Below are 6044 nucleotides of genomic sequence, written 5' to 3'. Positions count from 1 at the left end.
CACCTTTCTGGGCCTCAGTTTCCTCATTATTACAACAATAGGGTTGAACCTGTGGTCCCCCAAAATTGTGAGCTGAACTGGCTGCTGCAGATTCACCCAGGGAGTTTACCAAAAATGCAGATCTTTCAGGCTCCGTCCTTAGAGAATAGGATATACTAGGGCTGAGTAATGGTTTTAATAAGCACCCAAGTTTGGGATCCTGCATCGAGCACCCCTTTCCCAGTTCCCACAGTCAGACTGGGAGCCTGAAGATAGAGTTATCGCCAAGCCCCACCCCAGCCTTCCGCTTCCCCATCCTCCTCCCCTGACTCAGCTAGATCAATATTGACCATTGGCCCCTCCCCTGCCTCTAGTTCCCCACCACCTCTCCAGCCTCCAAGTTCTCTGAGATCCTGACCCTGGGTCAGCAAAGTCAGGGTCCGAGCCAGCCCTGGGGCCCACGGATTTTACTGCTGTGCCCACTCCCTACCTCTCACTTCCATATGCCTTCTGGTTTGGCAAGGAATCCCTAGGTGGCACAAATGGTTGATATGCTTGGCTGCTAACCGAAAGGTTGGAGGTTCAAGTCCACCCAGAGGCACCTCAGAAGAAAGGCCTGGTGATCTACTTCCAAAAAATCAGCCATTGAAAAACCTGCGGAGCACAGTTCTACTGTGACACACATGGGGTTGCCATGAGTAGGAGTAACTATGACAAGTGGTTTGTTTTTGTTTTGTTTTGTTTTCCCTGGTTTGACAGGGTGTCCCAGCTCGCTGGAGAAACCATCAGGTCCCCTAATCATTAACCTCATCCTGCAGGAGGAGTGAAAACTTCCTTCCACCAGGTGCAGGCAATCCCCAAGTCCATCTCAGAAGAATGGGACCACTGCTTCCCTCCATAGCTCTCCCCAGCATGGCACCGAGGGTGGGGGCATAGAGCTCCCTCTTGCCCATCACTCTCCCTCAAGGTACCTCCATGGAGCACTCTGACCCTGTTCAACCCTCTCATTTTACAGGTGAGAACACTGGGGTCTGGCCCCCAAGATGCCTTACCATGGGACTGGGTGGTGTGGGCAAGCCTTGGGCCTCAGTCTCAGCCTGTCCCCTGCTCCAAGCACGCCAGCCTCTTGACCACCTTCTTCCTGGGCTGGTTGGAGGTGGGAGCCAGGCCTGAGTTTTCTCATCTGTGCAAGGGTCAGCTGGCTAATGACAATCACCCCACACAGAGGACTTCATGTCACACTTTATGCTAAGCACTTGGATCATTTTTTAAAGTATGCATTGAGCATCCAGGTTATCTCATTTAATACCCTGCAATTTACATGCGCAGAAGCTGGAGCTCAGAGAGGGGAGGCAGCAGATTCAGCTGTGTCACATGGCATGTAAGCCACGGCTGTGTGGCTCTGGCCAGCAGATGTCCAATTCCACCTTGGTTCCTACTGCTAAAATTCTTTAGGGGTTGCAACTCACAGATGTCGTGGACTTTAGTGGGAAAGGCCTTCTTTCTCCCACACAAAATGTGATCCTGGACGAGGTGCTGGAAGGAGGCCTCTGTGTGGCCAGAGGGGGTGGTGGTCACTCTGTCCTGGGGGAGAAGGTGGCAGGAAGTCAGACAGAGATGGGGCAGGAGGGGCAAGGCTGTCCAAGGACCAGGGGCAGGCAGCCAGCCCTGGACACCCTCTCAGAGTAGGACCAGCGTCATTGAGGTCTCAGGCCTGGAGGGAGTGGCCTGGTTCTTGAGGAGCCAAACTTTCCGTGAGCCACCAGCAAAAAATGAATCTGGAGGACAGCATTCACCGCAGATCCGAGACTCAGCAACCAAGGGTCATATGGAATTCGAAGAGGCCAGAGGCTGGATATCCCTAGAGCCAACCAACCACTTTCAGTTTGATGTTCCTTTGTGTGGAGCTGTGGGCTGGCACTGTGGGGTCAGGGTGGGAGGTCCACAGGTCAGAAGCCCTGTCTCTTCCTTAGAGGAGCTGGCGGTGGGGAAGAGGTGGGGATGCAAACATAGTCCTTCAATCAACAACTGTATATCCACTGCCCACCAAGCAGCAGGCCCTGTGCTAGGGCCCACATCGTCTTAAACCTGGGTGACATTGCTGCTGTAGGAGTCCTTAGCCACATTTTGCTGGTTAAGAAACTAAAGCTTAGAGAGGTTAGGTGACTCCCCAAGGTCACACAGCCAGGGAGCGGCAGAGCTGAGACCAATCCCAGATCTGAGTGACAGAGTGACCCCAGCCCTCCGCTAGTGCCCTGTTGCCATCCCAAAGAGCTCCGGGGTCCATGGAGCAAATTATGAGTCTCAACTGCTGCCTCAGAAGACCATGAGTGCCCCGTAAAGGCAGGGCGGGGCTGTCAGGGCTCACACACCAGTTGTAGGACTGAGTCAGACCCCAGGGGTCCACACCTGGTTGGAGACTTAAGGAAGGAATATTTAAGAGGGAACTAAAAGAATGGATGGATTCCCTGGGTGGTGCAAAGGGTTAACACATTTCGCTGCTACCTGAAAGGTTGGAAGTTCAAGTCTACCCAGAGTTGCCTCGGAAGAAAGGCCTGGCAATCTACTTCTGAAAAATCAGCCATTGAAAACCCTATGGAGCACAGTTCTGTTCTGACTCACATGGGGTTGGCTTGACGGCACCTGGCTTAAAAAGATGGAGAGGATTCTGGCAGGAGGGTGGGGAAGACACGCGATCAGGGTGGGAGGCACTGCCTGAGCAAGGTCGGGAGCCCAGCCTGGGCCACTCGGGATAGGATGGGAGTTTAAGTTGCTTGGGTGGTGGAGGGGAGCACAGCAGCAGAGCTTACTGAGGACCCAGCACCAAGGGAACCACTGGGGCCACTGGAGTTGTCTGCTGACCCTCACTTGACCTTAGCAATGTGGCTGACCCTGATGGTGTGATGAGGGGCCCCCACCCCAAGGTTTGCTCTTAGAGCCACTGAATAATAGGCTGGAGGTCACTGCAGACGCCCCAGAGCCCCATGTCACTGCTTCCCAGGCCCAAGAGCTGCGGTGGATGCCCCAGTACACCCTCTGACACACCCTAGGGGGCCCTATGCCTCCCTGGGGCACATGGATCAGCTGTGCCCAGGAGCTGAGGATTGAGTGAGTCAGGAGCCCTGGGGCTGGCCTCAGCTCCGGCACTTTCGCCTCGGGGGACCTCGGGCAAGCCCCGCTGCTTTGGGCTGCTCATCCCCTAACTGCAGAATGGCAGGCCTGCACATAGAGGCCAATGGGAGGCCCTGTTTGAGCGGCGCTGTTTTACATCTTCCCATGCGTAAAACTGAAAAATTTCTCATAAAAAACCAGGCTTCCATCTGCTCTTAAAAAGTCAGGTGGCTATGTGTCCACACTTCTGATGGGTAGCCTCCTAAGCTAGGTGTGCTTTCTTCTCTAGTTTGCCACAGTCCCCCACTACTCCCTCTTAACTCTCCAACGCTTTCTCAGTATCAGCTGCCACTCATCCTCCATTCACACCCAAAGCTTTGCTCCCTGCTCTGGACAGGGCTGATGTCCCCCTCCCCCCGCCCCGCCCCATCCCGAGGTGCCTACAGCCCTGTCTCGAATTCCCCCAGCTGAGGTAGCTGGTGCACAATAAGCTTACACTGCATTGGGGCCTGGCTGGAGTCTATTCTGAGCAAGGAAGACCCGTGATCAATAAAGGAAATGGGAAGGATGGTAGCAGCTGGGAGATGGTGCAGGCGGCAGCAGGAGGTGGGGGTAGCAGGAAGGGCTGTCTGGGAGCAGCGGAAATGGGAAAAGCAGGCAGATTGGAAGACTGGGCCAGGGAGGAGAGCAGCCCAGGAACCGCAGACCGAGTGGCAGGGGAGGAGGCAAGGAGGCAGCGGAGGCGAGGCAGGTGAGATGAGGCAAAGGGAGGTGAGGCAGGGATAAGTGAAGCTGTTGGATTCAGACTCCTAAACCATTGCCATCAAGTCGATTCCGACTCAGAGAGACCCTATAGGACACAGTGGAATTGCCCCATAGGGTTTCCAAGGTGGATTCGAACTGCCGACCTTTTAGTTAGCAGCCGAGCTCTTAGGACCCTCCAACGTCAGACGTGGACTCTGAGGAGAGAACCCTAGATAGACCCCAGGACCTTCCATTCCTGAATCCTGGGACACCTGGCAGCAGCTGAGTGGCTGGGTAAGGAATACGGACCAGATCCTAGTGCCCAGGCCTGCCCTCGAGAGTCCATAGCCGCGAGTCAGCCTCCTCCCCCGACAGCAGCACTGCTGCCAGGGGCCCTGCTAGCGGCTGGAGCCTGCCCCCAGGGTATGGGAAGAAGTACCTTGAATCCTGAAGGCTATTCCTGTATCCTCTACAAATTTGCAAATTCGTCTCTCTTCCCCCACCCAGAGCCCCAAACAAAGGGGGGTGGGAGGGGCAGCCTGGTCCTTTGTTAGGGGAAATTTATTAATATTCGAAATATGCAGGGCCCTTCATTTCCAACCCCAATCAAAGCCTTTGCAAACACCTGGACTTGCATTTAAAAGATCCTGGAGCTCTTTTATATGATAGGGTCCTGCTGGGAGCGGGTGGATGGAACCTGGAAATTCTTCCGGCCTGGGAAACTCTTGGCTCCTCCCAACCCTGGTCTTCCAACTTGGCCTTCACCTTCGGGGTGGGAGGGGGGAAGAGGGAGGAGCTGGAGAGGGAAAGAAAGTTGCCCAGGGCAGGGGAAAGGAAAATGCTGGTGTATTCTAGTTGCCCCGTAGCTCTGCCCCTTTGGCTGAGAGTAAATTTAGTCTCTTCTCTCTAGACCTCAGTTTACACACACGTGTATGGTGGCACGAATGGTTTGTGCTCTTCTACTAACCCATAGGCTGGCAGTTTGAACCACTCAATGGTGCCAAGGAAGAAAGACCTGGTGATCTGCTTTCATAAGGATTACAGCTAAGAAAACCCTATGGAACAGTTCTCCTGTGTAACACATGGGGTCGCCATGAGTCCAAATCAACTTGATGGCAACAAGTTTGGTTTTTTGGTAGGTGGCCTCTAAGGGCCTAGAGTTTGTCTTCCTTCCTTAGTCCCACCCACCCACCGCTGCCATGGGAAACTGCAGAACAAACATTAGAAGCCAGAAGAGCAGAGAAGGGAGGTAGGTGAACCTCCATTTCCTCATTTGTCCAGTGGGAGCTGGAAAGCCCTATGCTGCCCACCTCATGGCCCTCCAAGGTGAGGCTCCGAGGAGACAGGGCAAGGAGGATGACCTTGTTTGGTGTTTATTAACAGTGAAGCAACAGAGCACGGATGTGGGGGTTGGAGGGTGGGGAGACAAAAGGAGAGAGACAGGTGCAGAGTCGGGGCAGGACCCATAGGCCACAGCTGAGAGGGTGCCCTGCCCCCTGGGAGGATGCTTCGTGTGAGAGGCCTGGCCAGGCCCACTCTCACTGTCCTCTCTTAGGGAAAAAGGTACCCAAGGGCAGACCCCCCACACACACACCTGGGGGTTGAAGGTGCCAAGGACTGGCCACAGGCCTGGGATGCTGGCTACCCTCTTCTCTCTGCCTCCACCTCCATGCATGAGCCCAGGGTGGGCAGCATCGGATAGACAGCCATGTGGGGGGACCATGTCAGAGTCTCTTAGATGCCCACCTTTGCCATTTACAGGCAAAGCCAGTTTCCTGGCAGCCCTGGAGTTGGAGGAGGGAGCGAGGACGGGGACGAGGGCCAGGACACGGGAGCAGGGAGGAGAGGGGCCCTGGGACTTGACAATGACCCCTCATTCTCACCTCCATAGCTTGTGCAGCGAGGCACCTGTCCCCTTCCTAAACATGGCCCAGGGCTCCCTGCCCGCCACCCAGGGCTGTGATCCAGTGAGTGAAGGTGGGTCCTCACCCTCACCCTATACCCCAGCTCAGGCCAATAGCACCTCTTACTGTTCCCCCACAGAACTCCCACTTCCCTCTGCCCCAGCTAATCCACCCAGCACACAGACCCAGAACAACATTCTACCTAAAACACAACCAGATCATGCAAATACCCTCCCTGCCCACCCCCAGGTCCCTACTCCCACCCATTCTTCACCAGATGAAAAGAATCTTGTAAGCTGGTAACAC

The sequence above is a fragment of the Loxodonta africana genome, chromosome 2, assembly GCF_030014295.1.
Source record: "Loxodonta africana isolate mLoxAfr1 chromosome 2, mLoxAfr1.hap2, whole genome shotgun sequence".
Lineage (NCBI taxonomy): Eukaryota > Metazoa > Chordata > Mammalia > Proboscidea > Elephantidae > Loxodonta > Loxodonta africana.
This window is presented reverse-complemented; position numbering follows the sequence as displayed.